Source organism: Astatotilapia calliptera, chromosome 2, assembly GCF_964374335.1.
Source record: "Astatotilapia calliptera chromosome 2, fAstCal68.1, whole genome shotgun sequence".
Taxonomy (NCBI): domain Eukaryota; kingdom Metazoa; phylum Chordata; class Actinopteri; order Cichliformes; family Cichlidae; genus Astatotilapia; species Astatotilapia calliptera.
The window spans coordinates 9,889,019-9,914,060 of NC_137423.1; the positions used below are offsets into that span (position 1 = coordinate 9,889,019).

Genomic DNA, 25,042 nt, shown 5'->3' on the forward strand with positions numbered 1-25,042 from the left:
CCAGCCCAGTATCTACCTGGTTATGAGCAAGGAGCTGGAGGTGATAACTCAACAATAACCAGGCCATGCATGCATGGATGGATGCATGGATGGATCAGTTTGTAGGCTGTGTGTGGTCAGCAGCAGGCTGCTGGGTGTGGACCAAGAGGGAAAGCCCAGCATGTGAAACCCATCAGCAGAAGGCCAGAACAAAGGTGCACAGACAAACGCAGCCCAGACACTCAGGCAGGACGAGTAAAATAAATGGCAGCAAACACAGTATGATGTGGTAAAATGTGCTTTCTTTCACAAACAGATAGCACAAACAAGAATCACAAGAATCTCCTTTGTGGTTCTTGTTTTTCTTTTGAGTACATTAATAAAAAGTTGAAATAAAGTGGCAATAAAATTCATGCACTGAAGACCACACGAAACCCTAATTCACCCTACTACCTGTTGCCTTCACATTCCATTTGCATCCCTTGTCCACAGAATCAAAAATGACCCTTCTTCGCTAAAGATCGAACATAAAGCAATTGCATTTTAAATGGAAGCCCATTTTGCATTAAGAAACACTATCAGCAATCAGAAATTGTGTATATCAGAGTTCTCTGTTTTTACTGTCCTGAAAACTGCATTAATTCAGTGGATGCGGTTAGGTTCAAAACAACGTAATATAAGAGGGATCCAATTTTTATCCATTCATGTACCAGCTACTGGCTTTTTGCTGTTATGTTCTCATATCGCATTAGAGTTTATTTGCCAGGTGTCAGAAGTCTAATAATGAATAAAGTTCAGGATATGCTTAAAAACTCACCTCAGTATAGCCGTCATCAGAAGGAAGTGCGCTTCACTGACTCATCAACTTGTCTCAGGCTTTCCACAAAGTTTCACAGTTGACCTTAAAGTAAGATGCTGCAAGCTTACCTTGCAGTGTATTCCTTTTTAAGGTCTAAAGACCTTAAAGTGCGCTATAGATTGAAGTGATTTGAACTGACAACAGGGCTAATTCAGCACTTCAAGTTAACATCAATAAAAGTTTTTAAATTTATTCTGATTTCCGTTTGTTTTCATTGCCTGTGCTATCTGTTATTTAGTTCAAATTGTGGGTAGATAATGCTGTGCTGTCATGTGACCTGTTCTCTCATGTGTGCCTTTCTCTTGTTTTGTATGTATTTCTCGTTTGTTATTTATTCCTATTTTATTCCTGCAATTGGTATGGAATTCATTTTTAAAAAAAATTGATCAGTGTTTTGAAATTAGATGTGATGAAGATGTGACCTTAATTTACAAAATCAACATCATGTTGGATTCAATGAGACATGAAACTAGTGCATGAAACAGGTCTCAGTAAATGTTCTCATAGACTGCAATACACTGCCCCCTGCTGGTCATTATAAAGTCTGCAGATGTCATTTGACATGAATGTCATATTTGTGAAACAAAATAAAGGACTCTGTAAAATAAATGAAAATCAAATATTTATATACAGAATATTTATGTACAAATGCTGAAAAAGACATTTGAACAAGATGCACACCCAGTAAAATTTAAAAAAAAAGAAAAGAAAAGTCAGTTTTATCATGTGACTATCATGCTGTCATTTCTGCACAATGCACTTTACACCAGATCAAAATAAAACACTGTGAGGTCGTTCTAACCGGAAGCCCAGAGAGCTTCGACAATGCAGCACAATGCCCTGAAGCATCAGCATCAAAATATACTTCAAGTACCAAAAAGTACTCATTGTGCAGAATGCCCTATTTTTGAATAGCTGGACATTTAATTACTTTATCACCAGCTGTGACTACAGCTGATAATCAACCATGTTTCATAGGGATGTGACTACATTTAGAAATGTCACGCATTTTTAGGTATAAAGCAAAAGATGCAATGAAATAAATAAGCTATCACATATTAATCCAAATGAATTCACTGAAATACATCTGCACATTTCTGCAGCCTGACTTATTACACACGTGAACACAGTACACATTTGTTTACTGCAAGCTTGTTTCAGAGATGTGATGCAGTTAAATCTGTATGCGTCTGTTTCCTTGTAGTGTTAGTAGAGATGGTGAACCTGACACAATCCTGTGTTTGGTGTGAAGGAAACCAGTTAACAGCCGGTTTAGTAAAATTCTCTTGAACTCATGGAAAACTCATCGTCGTCTCGAAGTGAGCAGCTGAAGCGTCCCGTGTGATCAGAGGTCCTCGTCATCCTCGCTCACCATGACGTCGAGCTCTTTGTCTTTCCGTACGACGCTCTCGGTGATGAACTCCTTGTGCTGCTCCTCCAGCTCACGCAGCTCTGCCTGCAGGCGCTCCAGGTGGAGCACTCGCCGGTTCCTCAGCAGCCGGCTGGGGAATGGGTTCATGTCGTTGAAGGCGATGCTGGTCAGCTTCCTGCATGGACACACGCAGGTGGAAAGGACTCGATCACCAACACAGAGGAACTGGAAACTGATCAGCTTGAGTGTTTCTGTTTTATGCTGCTTGATACTTCAGGTACTGCAGTTTGAGCAGGAAATACTGGACTGACTGGACCACATGTATCCGAGAGCTGCAGATACTTAAAAATCTTTAAATCGTTGTTACTGTGATCAGGGAAATTTAAACTTCTCACAAAATTTCAGTAAAAAGGGTTTGAAGCTCAAAGATTCAACAGCTACATCCGCTACACTTCTGAGAGTGTAACAGCTCGTAGATTAAGGCGGGTGGAGGCGAGTGCGTACCTGGCATTGGAGACGGTCTTTGTGAAGAAGCGTAGGTACTGGTAGATCTCCACGCTGTCGTGAATCTTCAGGATGTCGTCCTCTTTGTATTTGAACAGAGCCAGAGTGTATCTGAAGATCACCTGCAGCACAGACACGCATTTCATAACAGGACACTCACGCCACACAATTAATTGGAAACTTTGAGGAGGTGAGTCATAAAATTACTCTTTCAGTTGTGGTGCAGTTGGGCCCTTTACTCATTACAGCTCTGATCGATTTCCAATAAGCCACTTGGTTCCTCAGTTGCCAGATAATATTAACTTACTTGGTAGTTGAGCTTTAAGTTTAAATTAAACTTTTGGGTTGGATCTACGTGGCTGAAGCTGTTGTCAGCATTTATCCCTGTGTGGTATATATTTCTGTGTCTGAACTGTGATTTTATTTCCTGAGACAAACGATGTAAAAGCTGTGCTGCATTTGTCACATTGCAGAAACAAGCCCAAAGCCATTGTCCCGCTCATCGTCTGGATTTACGCTGCTTGTGGTAGACTGTGAGGTCGTTACTAGAATGATCTGCTTTCCCACTCCTATTTCATGTCACATGACAGTTCCCCATGCTTAGTAAACAATGTCTTATTACTCCTAAAATGTAAATAAAGACATCTAAAGGTGAAAACAAAATCATTTTTGTTTCCATGGACACTACTGTGGTGCATTCAAGTGTTGTCTGCATTTCTGTCATGGTGCGTTCGGGTGTATGGTACCTTGGTACCCTCATACAGGAAGGCGTCCCACAGAGGCATCAGGATGTCGCTGGGCAGACTCTCCACAAAAACCACCAGGAACCAGTTGAAGGTGACCAGAGAGACGTCAATGTTGTGATCCTCAAAGTGAGATGCCAGGCGAGGAAGCTTCTCCGCCATGAAGTCCTTCAGCACGCGCTGGTCCGCCTGAGCACAAAGACTCACAGAGATCAGCCTCACTGATCACTAAAACAGATCACAGCAGGCAAGCAGGTGAGTGTGTCTGCTGACCTGAGAGGCCACCAGATTCTTGGTGTAGTAGTCCTGAGGCATGATGGCTTCCACCACTGCCACCAGACACCAGAAGGCGTCTTCGTCACTTTGGAGGACCAGCAGAGCGAGGGCCGCTAACCTGTGGACATTGATGGAAGGTGAGGTTCTGCCTGGAAGGCGGGTCCACATAAGAACTCAGATATAAAATTTATACTTTTGTTCTGACCTGTTGAGTACCTGGCAGTAGCCAATGGCAGGGTTATGCCCGGAGAAGGCCAGAAGGATGCGGCGGAGCTGCTGGAGGGCGGGGCTGGAGGGCGGGGCTGGACGGCGAGGAGAAGTGCTGATTGGTCGTCAGGGTTCGGTGAAGGTCCAGCTGGACCTGCCTGGAGGCAGGATTAGGAGCTGTCCGACTCTTCTCACACAGCTGGAAACAGAACAGGATTACTGAGTGCTCGCCAGCATTCCCAACAGGAAGAAGGAGGAGCCACCTGTGCTCAGGTGCGGATAAAGCACTCTCTCTCTCTACAGCTGTACCTGCTGATAGCGTTGCGTGTGGCACTCTTGGCTTGTCAAAGTTCTGGCTCGGACCAAACAGCGCCACACTCTCTGCCGATACTCCCGAGGGACGCCTTCACGCACCAGAATTTTGAGCTCAGGTGAGATGATGAAGTCATCGTCGGACCTGCCTGCAAGGTACTGAACCCAGCGGCTCAGCAGGGAGTGCTCCAGACCCTCCTACAGAGACAATGATGTATGATATAAAAAGAGGATAACCATTATCTGTTAAGCATTATGTTACAATGTAACATAATGTAAAATTGTAACATTGTAAACATAATGTTACAATTTTACATTATGTTACAGTTTAACATAAAGTAAAATTGTAACATTATGTTTACAATGTTACAATTTACAAATTGTAACATTGTAAACATAATGTTACAATTTTACATTATGTAACAATTTAACATAATGTAAAATTGTAACATCGTAAACATAATGTTACAATTTTACTTTATGTTACAGTTTAACATCATATAAAATTGTAACATTATGTTTACAATGTTACAATTTACAAATTGTAACATGATGTTACAATTTTACATGATGTTAAATTGTAGCTGTTAAGGGTGGTGAGTTAGCGAACCTAGACGCGGACCTCTCGTTTAAGTTGAACAGTGTCTTTATTTACAGTGAAGCCAAAATCAATCCACAGTTATCCACAGTGCAAGTCCCTTCAGTGCTCCTCTCCCCGTCTCCCCTCGTGTGTCCACAAAACTCCCTAGAATCAGTGAAGTGTCCCCTTCCGTCTCTCCGTCTCGATCGCGTCCAGGCTTAGTAGGCAGCTCAGAGCGGCAGCACTTACGGGTCGGAGGTCTCCCGTTGCTACGCGACCGCGTAACAATCGCAGCGGAGAAAAAGCGGAGCGAGAGAGGAGAACAAAAAAACACACACACACACAGGTCGACCGGTCGGGGCACCGTCCGACTCTGACAGTAACATAATGTAAAATTGTATTATGTTTACAATGTTACAATCCCTACCCTCACCTATGGCCACGAGCTGTGGGTAGTGACCGAAAGAACGAGATCGCGTATACAAGCGGCAGAAATGAGCTTCCTCCGAAGGGTGGCTGGCCTCTCCCTTAGAGATAGGGTGAGAAGTTCGGCCGTCCGGGAGGGGCTCAGAGTAGAGCAGCTGCTGCTCCACATCGAAAGGAGCCAGCTGAGGTGGTTCGGGCATCTGACAAGGATGCCCCCTGGGCGCCTCCTGGGTGAGGTGTTCCAGGCATGTCCCACCGGGAGGAGGCCCCGGGGCAGACCCAGGACACGCTGGAGAGATTATATCTCTCGGCTGGCCTGGGAACGCCTCGGTGTTCCCCCGGATAAGCTGGAGGAGGTGGCTGGGGAGAGGGAGGTCTGGGCCTCTTTGCTTAGGCTGCTGCCCCCGCGACCTCGGATAAAGCGGATGAAGATGGATGGATGGATGGATGTTACAATTGTAAAATTGTAACATTATGTTTACAATGTTACAATTTCACATTATGTTAAATTGCAACATAATGTAAAATCGTAACATTAAGTTTACAATGTTACAATTGTAAATATAATTTACCCAATTAATTCTGTCATAACAGAAGTATGACTTCTCTGTGTTATTAATCCGTATTAATATCATAGGGAGATTAATATCCCTACAATATTAAGCATCAGACTTTATCAAATTTTCTAAAAACTTTTTTTGTTGGATAGTGTAGCGCAGCTGGATAGTGTAGTGGTAATACTACACATCTTTGGAGTCGCACGTTCGATTCCCACCCAGTATCCAGTAAGGGTCCTGGCTAGACCCCTCATGCTAACCAAAAATCCCTGGAATGGTGCGGCTATGTCTGCAGTCTCTCCGCTTAAATTTAGAGCTTGCTTGTTTGTTAAATGTATTATTTACTGTTTTTAGTTTACTCCATGATGGGGCTGGATATCGGGCGTCCTGCACCACCCATCCGGTCTGGAGCATAGCGAAACCATTTCTGCACTGTTTGAACGAAGGTAAACTCAGAAACTGCCCCCACCTGCTGAGTCAGGCCATCTAAGACAACAAAAAAACCCAAAAACAAACAAACAAAAAAACAGTAAAAAAAAGAGGGGTTCAATTAGAGTTCAAATATGAATAACCTCTCGCCAAAAGTCTTTAACAGCTAGAAAGCTGGCAAACTACTAAGCTGATCAACATGAAAGGCACAAGGTGGAAATCAGCAAACTGCTGCCTCACTTTGTTCACCTGTGCTCTATATTTCATGGTCCGGTTGGCTGCAGGACCAAACATTTGGCCTTACACCTTATTTCTTTATGTTTTGCTTCCAAGGTGCCAGACTTGTAGGTAACTTTTTACACTGACATGACCTCAGCAATAGTTTCCAGTCTTTCAACTTCCTTGGGCTTTGGCTGCTTTTTTACTCATTTTCAGTCCAGTCCTTCTACCTGACCATTTTCAGAGAACTCTAAGGAGCTTGGGGGAAAAAAGCAACCGGACTTCTTTAACTTTTTTGAAGACGTTTCGCCTCTCATCCCAGAAGCTTTTTCAGTTCACTGAAGCCTCATAAGAAAGTGACACAATGACATTTAGATAATAAAACTCGCCAAAAATGCACCTTAAGAGCACTGTCTCTTTAAATACCCTCTTTTGCTTGGTCTGCTCCTTATTTTTTCCTCATTTTTTCTTACTTTGGAGGACCAGCAGAGCGAGGGCCGCTAACCTGTGGACATTCATGGAAGGTGAGGTTCTGCCTGGAAGGCGGGTCCACATAAGAACTCAGATATAATATTTATATTTTTGTTCTAACCTGTTGAGTCCCTGGCAGCAGCCAATGGCAAGGTTGTGCCAGCCAGCAGGATGCTGCTGAAGGGCGGGGCTGGAGTCTGAAAGTAAGAGCTCGTTTAGACTCTATTCTGTGAACAGGCTTGCTCCCACGAATATGTGAATTCATCTGTAAAAGAGTTTAACTCTAATGCACCTGTTCCTCCTGCTCCCTGCTGCAGGGCGGCCTGTTGGACTACGAATGCCAGTGCGGAGCTAAGAAGATCAAAGAGGAGCTGTTGTTCTTGAACCTGCCAAAGTGAGTAACCTCAAATCGGTCCCCAAAGGCCTCAAACCACCACAGTTCAGTCGGTGTCAGTTTTGTTCATGTCATGTCCTCCTTGCATCTTCCTTTGAGCCTCTCCTCTTTGTCTCATCTCTTTCAGTGTGCTGATCCTCCAGCTGAAGTGGTTTACGTTCACTCCATCGTTCACCGTGGAGAAGAAGAACAGCCCCATTGTTCTGACACAGCAGCTGGTGATCAGCCAGGACACAGCCTTTACTGAAGAGGTAAGGGAAAAGGCACACCGTTCATTTCAAGTATGGATGGAGCCCATTTCTAAGCTAACGGGTGGTGCCGCTGCCCTCTCCCAGGAAACTGCTCGCTATTTGTTGGTCAGCGTGATCAGTCGTTTGGGCTCCGCAGCTTACAGCAGTGAGTGGGTGCTTTCAGACACATGTGCTGAATGCAGGTCAACTTTGAAAGTTTATGAGACGTTAATAAGTGCGCCTTCTCCTCTCAGGACATTACGTCTGTGACGGCGTTCACCAGATGAGCGGAAGAGACGACGTCACAGACAGCCGGCTCACGTACGATGACGAGTTGGTCTGCCAGACCACGTGTGAGTCTGTGTGTGAGCAGCGGCAGAGAACAGCTTACCTGCTATTCTATAAAAGACAGGTGACGTCTCCCAGCAAACAGTCAGCATGTCTGTGCAAATATTCAGTGTAACTTGTAGAAAAACCCTCACACTCAGTTTATTTGTGTTTTTCTTTTTCTATTTCTTACTTTCTTTGCCGCACTAGAAAGGCAGCAGAGTCGGGACTCAGATCTGCAGCAACACCTTCATTGTTATTGTTATTATTGTTGTTAGTACTGTTGTTGTTATGATTGATATTGTTACTGTTATGATCAGTTTTATTATTATTATTATCATTATTAATTTTTTAATACATTTGTTTATCTTTATTATTATTAGTAGTAATGTTGTTGTTTATGTTGTTATTGTTATTATTATTACTGGTATTTTTGACATTATTATTATTATTATTTTGTTGTTATTGTCATTATTAGTAGAAGTAGTATTAGTTATATCATTTTTATATCAGCCTGGAGTGAACAACATGAAAGCATGGATCCATCCTCCCTCACATTCACAATTCAGGCTGCTGGTGTAATCGTGCGGGGGATATTTTCCTGGTACACTTTGGGACCTTTAAATGCTACAGTCTGAGTATTGTTATGACCACAGTGTACCCTCTTCTGATGGCTGAAAGTAAAAGGGGGTCCAGTACCGGTTCCGGTACCAGGCCTACTGACAATTTAACATAATGTAAAATGGTAACATCGTAAACATAATGTTACCATTTAACACAATGTAAAATGGTAACATTGTAAACAGAATGTTACCATTTAACATAATGTAAATGGTAACATTGTAAACATAATGTTACCATTTAACACAATGTAAAATGGTAACATTGTAAACAGAATGTTACCATTTAACACAATGTGAAATGGTAACATTGTAAACAGAATGTTACCATTTAACACAATGTAAAATGGTAACATTGTAAACAGAATGTTACCATTTAACACAATGTAAAATGGTAACATTGTAAACAGAATGTTACCATTTAACACAATGTAAAATGGTAACATTGTAAACATAATGTTACCATTTAACACAATGTAAAATGGTAACATTGTAAACAGAATGTTACCATTTAACATAATGTAAATGGTAACATTGTAAACATAATGTTACCATTTAACACAATGTAAAATGGTAACATTGTAAACAGAATGTTACCATTTAACACAATGTGAAATGGTAACATTGTAAACAGAATGTTACCATTTAACACAAGGTAAAATGGTAACATTGTAAACAGAATGTTACCATTTAACACAATGTAAAATGGTAACATTGTAAACAGAATGTTACCATTTAACACAATGTAAAATGGTAACATTGTAAACAGAATGTTACCATTTAACATTATGTTAAATATAACTAACGGATTTACTTTACCAAATGGACCATCCCGGCCTTGCCGTATTGGTCTATTTGATTCACCTTTGTTTTTATTGTTTATTTTATTTTCACTTGCTACACATAGGACAGACATGACTGGGGGAAAGAAAGGGGAGAAAGAAAGAGGGAAAGAAAAACAGCAGGGAAGAGGAATGGTGATAAAGGGCAAAAAACAAAAACCAACAAAACAAACAGACAAAAAATATATATATCAGTCACTTCAACTCAAAGAAGTCCAGACGCTTTTCTTTCCAAGCTCCTTTGACTGACTGTTAGGACAACTTATTTATTGCAAGCATGCAGTACAAGAATAACTCGATGTTTCTGACTTTGCATTACGAATTGTTTACCCACTGACAAACATTTCAAATGAAATTAAATTCAAAAACAATTTGTGGTAACCTGATTTTAATTCAAAAAGAATCATTAACAACACTTCTTGTAATGGTGTCAAAATCAGCCCAACTTTTATTTTCAAATGCAAAAAGTAAAAGAAAATGAGCCAACATACTGGACACATATAATTGTCAATATAATTGTTTATAAACAATTATACTGTCATCATTGTTACAGATATGGAAACTTTATTAACAATTTGTCCAAGTAAAAAATGCCCTGCTAATTGTTGGGGTTTTCTCTCCTCTAGCCCTTTCCTTTAAGCTCTTCTTTACATCCCCCCACCCCCACCTTTTCTTTTTTCTTAATAATATAACAATAAAAACAATTGGCTGCATTTTAAATGTGTCAGATCAATGTCTTTATTCAAGAATACAAGAAATGGTAATAGCTGCATGTGTGTTTGTGTGTGTGCATAATATGCATACTTTACTTGTTGGATCCAAATCCCACAAGGAATCAAATAAAACAAGAAGACAAATTATCCTTTCAAAAAAACAGAGATTGTGGATGCGTCTGGCTTTCATAACTGGATGCAGGATAATACTTAGGCACTGGAAGTCATCCAGCCCCTGTTCTCTCATGGAATGGACTGAACAAATGTCTAAGATGGCATCATATGAACGGGTTATGTACAGAATTAAGGGGAGAGAAGACATTTTTGAGCAGGTCTGGGGTCCTTTTTTGGTGTACATCGACAATGTCTCCTAGATATTATGATAAATGTTCTTTTGGGGGGGGGGGGGGGGGGTTCATGTGTCATTGGTATTTTTGTTGTTGTCTTTTTTTTTTTTTTTTTTTTTTTTACTTTGAAAGTCAGTAGAGGGAAGAAATTGTCTTAATGTCATCAGTGGTCAAGGTTATGTTTTGTTTTTAGGCACCTGGGTGTTTTGCCCCCATTACTTTTGTTTTTGCTGATGTTTCCCAGGAGGCGGTATATCATTTTGTTTCTCCTGGGTTTTTTGTTTTGTTTTGTTTTGTTTTGTTTTTTTTTGTTTGTTTGTTTGTTTGTTTGTCTGTTTGTCTTAGTTACTGTTAGTCCTTATTTGTTGGTTGTTGTTAAGAAACGGACAGAGAACTGACAGTATGATTATTCCAGTTGTATATTTGTTAACGTTTCTGTCCATTCAAAATATGAATAAAAAAAAAACAAGAAGACAAACAAAAACAAAACAAAAATATATTTCTCTCCCTTCCCAGGTCAGGTTCACAAAAGCATTGCAGCTCTTTATTCCTCTTGTACAGCTCCAGAGTCTGTCAGCCAAAAAGAAACTACTGAGGTTCCAACACCCAGTGTTTCTGTAAACACAGATGAAAATGAACAGTCATCCACATCTAAAAGATTTGTAGATTCGAGGGACCGGTATAATACATCTAGTACATCTTTGTTTAAACCTCAGAACACATAAAGGGAACAAACCATTGTATACAGATTTAAAAGTGCGCAAAGCAACGAACAGTCACCCTCTGAAACAGCTGAGGTTATCACAACCATTGTTTCTGTAAATACACAGGAACAGTCACCCACCTCAAAAAGATTAGTATATTCAAGGGACCAGTGTATCTACTCTGGTCAAAAGAATCCATGCTTCGTACTGATGTCCACAATTCTTTTTTATTCCTCTCACAATCATGGAGCACCGTGAAAACTAGAAACGAGTAAAATAATATCAATAGCACATATGACATCCATCTAAGCCACTTATTTCTTTTCACAAGGTGCACAAGTGCTTAACAAATAACAGCATAATGTTTTTACCGTGTACGCCTTGTAAAACCAGTAGTAGAAAAGTTGTAGATTCGTGCTCTTGTGGGGGAGACGTATGTTATCCACCACCTCGATAGCTAGCCGAGAGTTCGAGGGTCACTAGAGCCGCCGAGAACGCATGAACTACTTACGGTAGGACGTTTTGCCAAAGTAAGACGTTTTGTCAGAACACCGAGTCCTCAGGAGGATGCAGCCCATGAATTTGGACACGATCTCAGATGCACTTCTGGTGTTGTCATGGCAACCCAGACAAACATTTCAGCGTCAGCTACAATGAGGCGGAGCCCTTACTGAAACACTGAGCTCAGGTAGAGTGAAAGACAACATTTTTCCGCATCCAAAACAGCAGCGCTGTTCCTGTGACCTCTAGTAAAGCCTCTACTTGGGAAAAGGGAGTCTTTCATCAAAGCATCCTGCAGAAGTTGAATAAAAATATGCAAATGTTTAAATGATGCAACTTAATGAAGGCTGACAGCAGTTGTACTATTTTACATTGCAGCGAACAGGGGTGACCATTATTTTCAACGTTTTTACAGCATTTTTCACATTGAAAGTGAAATAATATAAATAATGTCTCAATTAAATTGCGTTAATATTTAAAAATACAAAAACTACAGCTTTGTTCACAAGCCAATAAAAATGTACTTGGGCCAGTGGTAAATGAAAATAACACTTATTCAGCACCTGGTTGTTGCGGCTGCATCAGGACACCAGATGTTCAGCCTCCATCCTGTAGGCAGACTTATCCCCGTCTGAGAGGAGTCCAATAATGGTGGTGTCATCTGCAAGCTTAATTAATTTGACAGACTGGTGGTTGGAGGTGCGGCAGTTGGTGTACAGGGAGAAGGGCATAGAAGAAAGAACACAGCCCTGAGGGGAGCTCGTGCTGATGGTCCGGGAGTCCAAGACATTCTTCCCCAGCCTCACTGGTTGCTTCCTGTCCGTCAGGAAGTCAGTGATCCACCGGCAGATGGGATCAGGCACATTCATCTGGGAAAGCAATCCTTGAAGAAGGTCTGAAAGGATGGTGTTGAAGGTAGAGCTGAAGTCCACAAACAGGATCCTAGCATAGATTCTGCAGGACAAAGTGTAGGGCCATGTTGATGGCATCGTCTACAGACCTGTTGGCTCTGTATGCAAACTGCAGGGGGTCCAGGAGGGGGGCCGTGAGGGTCTTAAGATAGGAGAGAACCAGGCGCTCAAAAGACTTCCTGACCAGATGTCAGAGCCACAGGTCTGTAGTCTTTTCGTCCAGTGATCTTTGGCTTCTTGAAAGCTATATATGATATAAAAATTATATAAAAACTGTTAATCAGCAAAAGAAATGATATCATAGTTCTTATAAAGAAAGCCTCTATCAATCAAACACCAGCAGTGTAGCAATGTTGTTCACTTACACTGTATATAAAACACTGATTTTGGCTACATCCAGTTTTTACTGTATTATAAACATTTTTTACCATGAAGAGTAAAGTGTTTGGCATTTTTGTCATTGTTATTGAGCTCAGAGATCAGGCCCAGCCCAGTATCTACCTGGTTATGAGCAAGGAGCTGGAGGTGATAACTCAACAATAACCAGGCCATGCATGCATGGATGGATGCATGGATGGATCAGTTTGTAGGCTGTGTGTGGTCAGCAGCAGGCTGCTGGGTGTGGACCAAGAGGGAAAGCCCAGCATGTGAAACCCATCAGCAGAAGGCCAGAACAAAGGTGCACAGACAAACGCAGCCCAGACACTCAGGCAGGACGAGTAAAATAAATGGCAGCAAACACAGTATGATGTGGTAAAATGTGCTTTCTTTCACAAACAGATAGCACAAACAAGAATCACAAGAATCTCCTTTGTGGTTCTTGTTTTTCTTTTGAGTACATTAATAAAAAGTTGAAATAAAGTGGCAATAAAATTCATGCACTGAAGACCACACGAAACCCTAATTCACCCTACTACCTGTTGCCTTCACATTCCATTTGCATCCCTTGTCCACAGAATCAAAAATGACCCTTCTTCGCTAAAGATCGAACATAAAGCAATTGCATTTTAAATGGAAGCCCATTTTGCATTAAGAAACACTATCAGCAATCAGAAATTGTGTATATCAGAGTTCTCTGTTTTTACTGTCCTGAAAACTGCATTAATTCAGTGGATGCGGTTAGGTTCAAAACAACGTAATATAAGAGGGATCCAATTTTTATCCATTCATGTACCAGCTACTGGCTTTTTGCTGTTATGTTCTCATATCGCATTAGAGTTTATTTGCCAGGTGTCAGAAGTCTAATAATGAATAAAGTTCAGGATATGCTTAAAAACTCACCTCAGTATAGCCGTCATCAGAAGGAAGTGCGCTTCACTGACTCATCAACTTGTCTCAGGCTTTCCACAAAGTTTCACAGTTGACCTTAAAGTAAGATGCTGCAAGCTTACCTTGCAGTGTATTCCTTTTTAAGGTCTAAAGACCTTAAAGTGCGCTATAGATTGAAGTGATTTGAACTGACAACAGGGCTAATTCAGCACTTCAAGTTAACATCAATAAAAGTTTTTAAATTTATTCTGATTTCCGTTTGTTTTCATTGCCTGTGCTATCTGTTATTTAGTTCAAATTGTGGGTAGATAATGCTGTGCTGTCATGTGACCTGTTCTCTCATGTGTGCCTTTCTCTTGTTTTGTATGTATTTCTCGTTTGTTATTTATTCCTATTTTATTCCTGCAATTGGTATGGAATTCATTTTTAAAAAAAATTGATCAGTGTTTTGAAATTAGATGTGATGAAGATGTGACCTTAATTTACAAAATCAACATCATGTTGGATTCAATGAGACATGAAACTAGTGCATGAAACAGGTCTCAGTAAATGTTCTCATAGACTGCAATACACTGCCCCCTGCTGGTCATTATAAAGTCTGCAGATGTCATTTGACATGAATGTCATATTTGTGAAACAAAATAAAGGACTCTGTAAAATAAATGAAAATCAAATATTTATATACAGAATATTTATGTACAAATGCTGAAAAAGACATTTGAACAAGATGCACACCCAGTAAAATTAAAAAAAAGAAAAGAAAAGTCAGTTTTATCATGTGACTATCATGCTGTCATTTCTGCACAATGCACTTTACACCAGATCAAAATAAAACACTGTGAGGTCGTTCTAACCGGAAGCCCAGAGAGCTTCGACAATGCAGCACAATGCCCTGAAGCATCAGCATCAAAATATACTTCAAGTACCAAAAAGTACTCATTGTGCAGAATGCCCTATTTTTGAATAGCTGGACATTTAATTACTTTATCACCAGCTGTGACTACAGCTGATAATCAACCATGTTTCATAGGGATGTGACTACATTTAGAAATGTCACGCATTTTTAGGTATAAAGCAAAAGATGCAATGAAATAAATAAGCTATCACATATTAATCCAAATGAATTCACTGAAATACATCTGCACATTTCTGCAGCCTGACTTATTACACACGTGAACACAGTACACATTTGTTTACTGCAAGCTTGTTTCAGAGATGTGATGCAGTTAAATCTGTATGCGTCTGTTTCCTTGTAGTGTTAGTAGAGATGGTGAACCTGACACAATCCTGTGTTTGGTGTGAAGGAAACCAGTTAACAGCCGGTTTAGTAAAATTCTCTTGAACTCATGGAAAACTCATCGTCGTCTCGAAGTGAGCAGCTGAAGCGTCCCGTGTGATCAGAGGTCCTCGTCATCCTCGCTCACCATGACGTCGAGCTCTTTGTCTTTCCGTACGACGCTCTCGGTGATGAACTCCTTGTGCTGCTCCTCCAGCTCACGCAGCTCTGCCTGCAGGCGCTCCAGGTGGAGCACTCGCCGGTTCCTCAGCAGCCGGCTGGGGAATGGGTTCATGTCGTTGAAGGCGATGCTGGTCAGCTTCCTGCATGGACACACGCAGGTGGAAAGGACTCGATCACCAACACAGAGGAACTGGAAACTGATCAGCTTGAGTGTTTCTGTTTTATGCTGCTTGATACTTCAGGTACTGCAGTTTGAGCAGGAAATACTGGACTGACTGGACCACATGTATCCGAGAGCTGCAGATACTTAAAAATCTTTAAATCGTTGTTACTGTGATCAGGGAAATTTAAACTTCTCACAAAATTTCAGTAAAAAGGGTTTGAAGCTCAAAGATTCAACAGCTACATCCGCTACACTTCTGAGAGTGTAACAGCTCGTAGATTAAGGCGGGTGGAGGCGAGTGCGTACCTGGCATTGGAGACGGTCTTTGTGAAGAAGCGTAGGTACTGGTAGATCTCCACGCTGTCGTGAATCTTCAGGATGTCGTCCTCTTTGTATTTGAACAGAGCCAGAGTGTATCTGAAGATCACCTGCAGCACAGACACGCATTTCATAACAGGACACTCACGCCACACAATTAATTGGAAACTTTGAGGAGGTGAGTCATAAAATTACTCTTTCAGTTGTGGTGCAGTTGGGCCCTTTACTCATTACAGCTCTGATCGATTTCCAATAAGCCACTTGGTTCCTCAGTTGCCAGATAATATTAACTTACTTGGTAGTTGAGCTTTAAGTTTAAATTAAACTTTTGGGTTGGATCTACGTGGCTGAAGCTGTTGTCAGCATTTATCCCTGTGTGGTATATATTTCTGTGTCTGAACTGTGATTTTATTTCCTGAGACAAACGATGTAAAAGCTGCGCTGCATTTGTCACATTGCAGAAACAAGCCCAAAGCCATTGTCCCGCTCATCGTCTGGATTTACGCTGCTTGTGGTAGACTGTGAGGTTGTTACTAGAATGATCTGCTTTCCCACTCCTATTTCATGTCACATGACAGTTCCCCATGCTTAGTAAACAATGTCTTATTACTCCTAAAATGTAAATAAAGACATCTAAAGGTGAAAACAAAATCATTTTTGTTTCCATGGACACTACTGTGGTGCATTCAAGTGTTGTCTGCATTTCTGTCATGGTGTGTTCGGGTGTATGGTACCTTGGTACCCTCATACAGGAAGGCGTCCCACAGAGGCATCAGGATGTCGCTGGGCAGACTCTCCACAAAAACCACCAGGAACCAGTTGAAGGTGACCAGAGAGACGTCAATGTTGTGATCCTCAAAGTGAGATGCCAGGCGAGGAAGCTTCTCCGCCATGAAGTCCTTCAGCACGCGCTGGTCCGCCTGAGCACAAAGACTCACAGAGATCAGCCTCACTGATCACTAAAACAGATCACAGCAGGCAAGCAGGTGAGTGTGTCTGCTGACCTGAGAGGCCACCAGATTCTTGGTGTAGTAGTCCTGAGGCATGATGGCTTCCACCACTGCCACCAGACACCAGAAGGCGTCTTCGTCACTTTGGAGGACCAGCAGAGCGAGGGCCGCTAACCTGTGGACATTGATGGAAGGTGAGGTTCTGCCTGGAAGGCGGGTCCACATAAGAACTCAGATATAAAATTTATACTTTTGTTCTGACCTGTTGAGTACCTGGCAGTAGCCAATGGCAGGGTTATGCCCGGAGAAGGCCAGAAGGATGCGGCGGAGCTGCTGGAGGGCGGGGCTGGAGGGCGGGGCTGGACGGCGAGGAGAAGTGCTGATTGGTCGTCAGGGTTCGGTGAAGGTCCAGCTGGACCTGCCTGGAGGCAGGATTAGGAGCTGTCCGACTCTTCTCACACAGCTGGAAACAGAACAGGATTACTGAGTGCTCGCCAGCATTCCCAACAGGAAGAAGGAGGAGCCACCTGTGCTCAGGTGCGGATAAAGCACTCTCTCTCTCTACAGCTGTACCTGCTGATAGCGTTGCGTGTGGCACTCTTGGCTTGTCAAAGTTCTGGCTCGGACCAAACAGCGCCACACTCTCTGCCGATACTCCCGAGGGACGCCTTCACGCACCAGAATTTTGAGCTCAGGTGAGATGATGAAGTCATCGTCGGACCTGCCTGCAAGGTACTGAACCCAGCGGCTCAGCAGGGAGTGCTCCAGACCCTCCTACAGAGACAATGATGTATGATATAAAAAGAGGATAACCATTATCTGTTAAGCATTATGTTACAATGTAACATAATGTAAAATTGTAACATTGTAAACATAATGTTACAATTTTACATTATGTTACAGTTTAACATAAAGTAAAATTGTAACATTATGTTTACAATGTTACAATTTACAAATTGTAACATTGTAAACATAATGTTACAATTTTACATTATGTAACAATTTAACATAATGTAAAATTGTAACATCGTAAACATAATGTTACAATTTTACTTTATGTTACAGTTTAACATCATATAAAATTGTAACATTATGTTTACAATGTTACAATTTACAAATTGTAACATGATGTTACAATTTTACATGATGTTAAATTGTAGCTGTTAAGGGTGGTGAGTTAGCGAACCTAGACGCGGACCTCTCGTTTAAGTTGAACAGTGTCTTTATTTACAGTGAAGCCAAAATCAATCCACAGTTATCCACAGTGCAAGTCCCTTCAGTGCTCCTCTCCCCGTCTCCCCTCGTGTGTCCACAAAACTCCCTAGAATCAGTGAAGTGTCCCCTTCCGTCTCTCCGTCTCGATCGCGTCCAGGCTTAGTAGGCAGCTCAGAGCGGCAGCACTTACGGGTCGGAGGTCTCCCGTTGCTACGCGACCGCGTAACAATCGCAGCGGAGAAAAAGCGGAGCGAGAGAGGAGAACAAAAAAACACACACACACACAGGTCGACCGGTCGGGGCACCGTCCGACTCTGACAGTAACATAATGTAAAATTGTATTATGTTTACAATGTTACAATCCCTACCCTCACCTATGGCCATGAGCTGTGGGTAGTGACCGAAAGAACGAGATCGCGTATACAAGCGGCAGAAATGAGCTTCCTCCGAAGGGTGGCTGGCCTCTCCCTTAGAGATAGGGTGAGAAGTTCGGCCGTCCGGGAGGGGCTCAGAGTAGAGCAGCTGCTGCTCCACATCGAAAGGAGCCAGCTGAGGTGGTTCGGGCATCTGACAAGGATGCCCCCTGGGCGCCTCCTGGGTGAGGTGTTCCAGGCATGTCCCACCGGGAGGAGGCCCCGGGGCAGACCCAGGACACGCTGGAGAGATTATATCTCTCGGCTGGCCTGGGAACGCCTCGGTGTTCCCCCGGATAAGCTGGAGGAGGTGGCTGGGGAGAGGGAGGTCTGGGCCTCTTTGCTTAGGCTGCTGCCCCCGCGACCTCGGATAAAGCGGATGAAGATGGATGGATGGATGGATGTTACAATTGTAAAATTGTAACATTATGTTTACAATGTTACAATTTCACATTATGTTAAATTGCAACATAATGTAAAATCGTAACATTAAGTTTACAATGTTACAATTGTAAATATAATTTACCCAATTAATTCTGTCATAACAGAAGTATGACTTCTCTGTGTTATTAATCCGTATTAATATCATAGGGAGATTAATATCCCTACAATATTAAGCATCAGACTTTATCAAATTTTCTAAAAACTTTTTTTGTTGGATAGTGTAGCGGCAGCTGGATAGTGTAGTGGTAATACTACACATCTTTGGAGTCGCACGTTCGATTCCCACCCAGTATCCAGTAAGGGTCCTGGCTAGACCCCTCATGCTAACCAAAAATCCCTGGAATGGTGCGGCTATGTCTGCAGTCTCTCCGCTTAAATTTAGAGCTTGCTTGTTTGTTAAATGTATTATTTACTGTTTTTAGTTTACTCCATGATGGGGCTGGATATCGGGCGTCCTGCACCACCCATCCGGTCTGGAGCATAGCGAAACCATTTCTGCACTGTTTGAACGAAGGTAAACTCAGAAACTGCCCCCACCTGCTGAGTCAGGCCATCTAAGACAACAAAAACCCCCAAAAACAAACAAACAAAAAAACAGTAAAAAAAGAGGGGTTCAATTAGAGTTCAAATATGAATAACCTCTCGCCAAAAGTCTTTAACAGCTAGAAAGCTGGCAAACTACTAAGCTGATCAACATGAAAGGCACAAGGTGGAAATCAGCAAACTGCTGCCTCACTTTGTTCACCTGTGCTCTATATTTCATGGTCCGGTTGGCTGCAGGACCAAACCTTTGGCCTTACACCTTATTTCTTTATGTTTTGCTTCCAAGGTGCCAGACTTGTAGGTAACTTTTTACACTGACATGACCTCAGCAATAGTTTCCAGTCTTTCAACTTCCTTGGGCTTTGGCTGCTTTTTTACTCATTTTCAGTCCAGTCCTTCTACCTGACCATTTTCAGAGAACTCTAAGGAGCTTGGGGGAAAAAAGCAACCGGACTTCTTTAACTTTTTTGAAGACGTTTCGCCTCTCATCCCAGAAGCTTTTTCAGTTCACTGAAGCCTCATAAGAAAGTGACACAATGACATTTAGATAATAAAACTCGCCAAAAATGCACCTTAAGAGCACTGTCTCTTTAAATACCCTCTTTTGCTTGGTCTGCTCCTTATTTTTTCCTCATTTTTTCTTACTTTGGAGGACCAGCAGAGCGAGGGCCGCTAACCTGTGGACATTCATGGAAGGTGAGGTTCTGCCTGGAAGGCGGGTCCACATAAGAACTCAGATATAATATTTATATTTTTGTTCTAACCTGTTGAGTCCCTGGCAGCAGCCAATGGCAAGGTTGTGCCAGCCAGCAGGATGCTGCTGAAGGGCGGGGCTGGAGTCTGAAAGTAAGAGCTCGTTTAGACTCTATTCTGTGAACAGGCTTGCTCCCACGAATATGTGAATTCATCTGTAAAAGAGTTTAACTCTAATGCACCTGTTCCTCCTGCTCCCTGCTGCAGGGCGGCCTGTTGGACTACGAATGCCAGTGCGGAGCTAAGAAGATCAAAGAGGAGCTGTTGTTCTTGAACCTGCCAAAGTGAGTAACCTCAAATCGGTCCCCAAAGGCCTCAAACCACCACAGTTCAGTCGGTGTCAGTTTTGTTCATGTCATGTCCTCCTTGCGTCTTCCTTTGAGCCTCTCCTCTTTGTCTCATCTCTTTCAGTGTGCTGATCCTCCAGCTGAAGTGGTTTACGTTCACTCCATCGTTCACCGTGGAGAAGAAGAACAGCCCCATTGTTCTGACACAGCAGCTGGTGATCAGCCAGGACACAGCCTTTACTGAAGAGGTAAGGGAAAAGGCACACCGTTCATTTCAAGTATGGATGGAGCCCATTTCTAAGCTAACGGGTGGTGCCGCTGCCCTCTCCCAGGAAACTGCTCGCTATTTGTTGGTCAGCGTGATCAGTCGTTTGGGCTCCGCAGCTTACAGCGGTGAGTGGGTGCTTTCAGACACATGTGCTGAATGCAGGTCAACTTTGAAAGTTTATGAGACGTTAATAAGTGCGCCTTCTCCTCTCAGGACATTACGTCTGTGACGGCGTTCACCAGATGAGCGGAAGAGACGACGTCACAGACAGCCGGCTCACGTACGATGACGAGTTGGTCTGCCAGACCACGTGTGAGTCTGTGTGTGAGCAGCGGCAGAGAACAGCTTACCTGCTATTCTATAAAAGACAGGTGACGTCTCCCAGCAAACAGTCAGCATGTCTGTGCAAATATTCAGTGTAACTTGTAGAAAAACCCTCACACTCAGTTTATTTGTGTTTTTCTTTTTCTATTTCTTACTTTCTTTGCCGCACTAGAAAGGCAGCAGAGTCGGGACTCAGATCTGCAGCAACACCTTCATTGTTATTGTTATTATTGTTGTTAGTACTGTTGTTGTTATGATTGATATTGTTACTGTTATGATCAGTTTTATTATTATTATTATTATCATTATTAATTTTTTAATACATTTGTTTATCTTTATTATTATTAGTAGTAATGTTGTTGTTTATGTTGTTATTGTTATTATTATTACTGGTATTTTTGACATTATTATTATTATGTTGTTATTGTCATTATTAGTAGAAGTAGTATTAGTTATATCATTTTTATATCAGCCTGGAGTGAACAACATGAAAGCATGGATCCATCCTCCCTCACATTCACAATTCAGGCTGCTGGTGTAATCGTGCGGGGGATATTTTCCTGGTACACTTTGGGACCTTTAAATGCTACAGTCTGAGTATTGTTATGACCACAGTGTACCCTCTTCTGATGGCTGAAAGTAAAAGGGGGTCCAGTACCGGTTCCGGTACCAGGCCTACTGACAATTTAACATAATGTAAAATGGTAACATCGTAAACATAATGTTACAATTTAACATAATGTAAATGTTAACATTGTAAACAGAATGTTACCATTTAACATAATGTAAAATGGTAACATTGTAAACAGAATGTTACCATTTAACATAATGTAAAATGGTAACATTGTAAACAGAATGTTACCATTTAACACAATGTAAAATGGTAACATTGTAAACAGAATGTTACCATTTAACACAATGTAAAATGGTAACATTGTAAACAGAATGTTACCATTTAACACAATGTGAAATGGTAACATTGTAAACAGAATGTTACCATTTAACACAATGTAAAATGGTAACATTGTAAACAGAATGTTGCCATTTAACATTATGTTAAATATAACTAACGGATTTACTTTACCAAATGGACCATCCCGGCCTTGCCGTATTGGTCTATTTGATTCACCTTTGTTTTTATTGTTTATTTTATTTTCACTTGCTACACATAGGACAGACATGACTGGGGGAAAGAAAGGGGAGAAAGAAAGAGGGAAAGAAAAACAGCAGGGAAGAGGAATGGTGATAAAGGGCAAAAAACAAAAACCAACAAAACAAACAGATAAAAAATATATATATCAGTCACTTCAACTCAAAGAAGTCCAGACGCTTTTCTTTCCAAGCTCCTTTGACTGACTGTTAGGACAACTTATTTATTGCAAGCATGCAGTACAAGAATAACTCGATGTTTCTGACTTTGCATTACGAATTGTTTACCCACTGACAATCATTTCAAATTAAATTAAATTCAAAAACAATTTGTGGTAACCTGATTTTAATTCAAAAAGAATCATTAACAACACTTCTTGTAATGGTGTCAAAATCAGCCCAACTTTTATTTTCAAATGCAAAAAGTAAAAGAAAATGAGCCAACATACTGGACACATATAATTGTCAATATAATTGTTTATAAACAATTATACTGTCATCATTGTTACAGATATGGAAACTTTATTAACAATTTGTCCAAGTAAAAAAATGCCCTGCTAATTGTTGGGGTTTTCTCTCCTCTAGCCCTTTCCTTTAAGCTCTTCTTTACATCCCCCCAACCCCACCTTTTCTTTTTTCTTAATAATATAACAATAAAAACAATTGGCTGCATTTTAAATGTGTCAGATCAATGTCTTTATTCAAGAATACATGAAATGGTAATAGCTGCATGTGTGTTTGTGTGTGTGCATAATATGCATACTTTACTTGTTGGATCCAAATCCCACAAGGAATCAAATAAAACAAGAAGACAAACAAAAACAAAACAAAAATATATTTCTCTCCCTTCCCAGGTCAGGTTCACAAAAGCATTGCAGCTCTTTATTCCTCTTGTACAGCTCCAGAGTCTGTCAGCCAAAAAGAAACTACTGAGGTTCCAACACCCAGTGTTTCTGTAAACACAGATGAAAATGAACAGTCATCCACATCTAAAAGATTTGTAGATTCGAGGGACCGGTATAATACATCTAGTACATCTTTGTTTAAACCTCAGAACACATAAAGGGAACAAACCATTGTGTACAGATTTAAAAGTGCGCAAAGCAACGAACAGTCACCCTCTGAAACAGCTGAGGTTATCACAACCATTGTTTCTGTAAATACACAGGAACAGTCACCCACCTCAAAAAGATTAGTATATTCAAGGGACCAGTGTATCTACTCTGGTCAAAAGAATCCATGCTTCGTACTGATGTCCACAATTCTTTTTTATTCCTCTCACAATCATGGAGCACCGTGAAAACTAGAAACGAGTAAAATAATATCAATAGCACATATGACATCCATCTCAGCCACTTATTTCTTTTCACAAGATGCACAAGTGCTTAACAAATAACAGCATAATGTTTTTACCGTGTACGCCTTGTAAAACCAGTAGTAGAAAAGTTGTAGATTCGTGCTCTTGTGGGGGAGACGTATGTTATCCACCACCTCGATAGCTAGCCGAGAGTTCGAGGGTCACTAGAGCCGCCGAGAACGCATGAACTACTTACGGTAGGACGTTTTGCCAAAGTAAGACGTTTTGTCAGAACACCGAGTCCTCAGGAGGATGCAGCCCATGAATTTGGACACGATCTCAGATGCACTTCTGGTGTTGTCATGGCAACCCACACAAACATTTCAGCGTCAGCTACAATGAGGCAGAGCCCTTACTGAGACACTGAGCTCAGGTAGAGTGAAAGACAACATTTTTCCGCATCCAAAACAGCAGCGCTGTTCCTGTGACCTCTAGTAAAGCCTCTACTTGGGAAAAGGGAGTCTTTCATCAAAGCATCCTGCAGAAGTTGAATAAAAATATGAAAATGTTTAAATGATGCAACTTAATGAAGGCTGACAGCAGTTGTACTATTTTACATTGCAGCGAACAGGGGTGACCATTATTTTCAACGTTTTTACAGCATTTTTCACATTGAAAGTGAAATAATATAAATAATGTCTCAATTAAATTGCGTTAATATTTAAAAATACAAAAACTACAGCTTTGTTCACAAGCCAATAAAAATGTACTTGGGCCAGTGGTAAATGAAAATAACACTTATTCAGCACCTGGTTGTTGTGGCTGCATCAGGACACCAGATGTTCAGCCTCCATCCTGTAGGCAGACTTATCCCCGTCTGAGAGGAGTCCAATAATGGTGGTGTCATCTGCAAGCTTAATTAATTTGACAGACTGGTGGTTGGAGGTGCGGCAGTTGGTGTACAGGGAGAAGGGCATAGAAGAAAGAACACAGCCCTGAGGGGAGCTGGTGCTGATGGTCCGGGAGTCCAAGACATTCTTCCCCAGCCTCACTGGTTGCTTCCTGTCCGTCAGGAAGTCAGTGATCCACCGGCAGATGGGATCAGGCACATTCATCTGGGAAAGCAATCCTTGAAGAAGGTCTGAAAGGATGGTGTTGAAGGTAGAGCTGAAGTCCACAAACAGGATCCTAGCATAGATTCTGCAGGACAAAGTGTAGGGCCATGTTGATGGCATCGTCTACAGACCTGTTGGCTCTGTATGCAAACTGCAGGGGGTCCAGGAGGGGGGCCGTGAGGGTCTTAAGATAGGAGAGAACCAGGCGCTCAAAAGACTTCCTGACCAGATGTCAGAGCCACAGGTCTGTAGTCTTTTCGTCCAGTGATCTTTGGCTTCTTGAAAGCTATATATGATATAAAAATTATATAAAAACTGTTAATCAGCAAAAGAAATGATATCATAGTTCTTATAAAGAAAGCCTCTATCAATCAAACACCAGCAGTGTAGCAATGTTGTTCACTTACACTGTATATAAAACACTGATTTTGGCTACATCCAGTTTTTACTGTATTATAAACATTTTTTACCATGAAGAGTAAAGTGTTTGGCATTTTTGTCATTGTTATTGAGCTCAGAGATCAGGCCCAGCCCAGTATCTACCTGGTTATG

General features: G+C 41.6%; 2 pseudogenes; both read right to left on the reverse strand.

Moving 5' to 3' along the window:
- Nucleotides 1–2,183: 2,183 nt before the first annotated feature.
- LOC145419324 (TBC1 domain family member 2A-like) lies at nucleotides 2,184–6,069 on the reverse strand (annotated as a pseudogene).
- A 9,120-nt stretch (nucleotides 6,070–15,189) lies between these two features.
- LOC113009562 (TBC1 domain family member 2A-like) lies at nucleotides 15,190–19,076 on the reverse strand (annotated as a pseudogene).
- Between the last annotated feature and the right edge of the window lie 5,966 nt (nucleotides 19,077–25,042).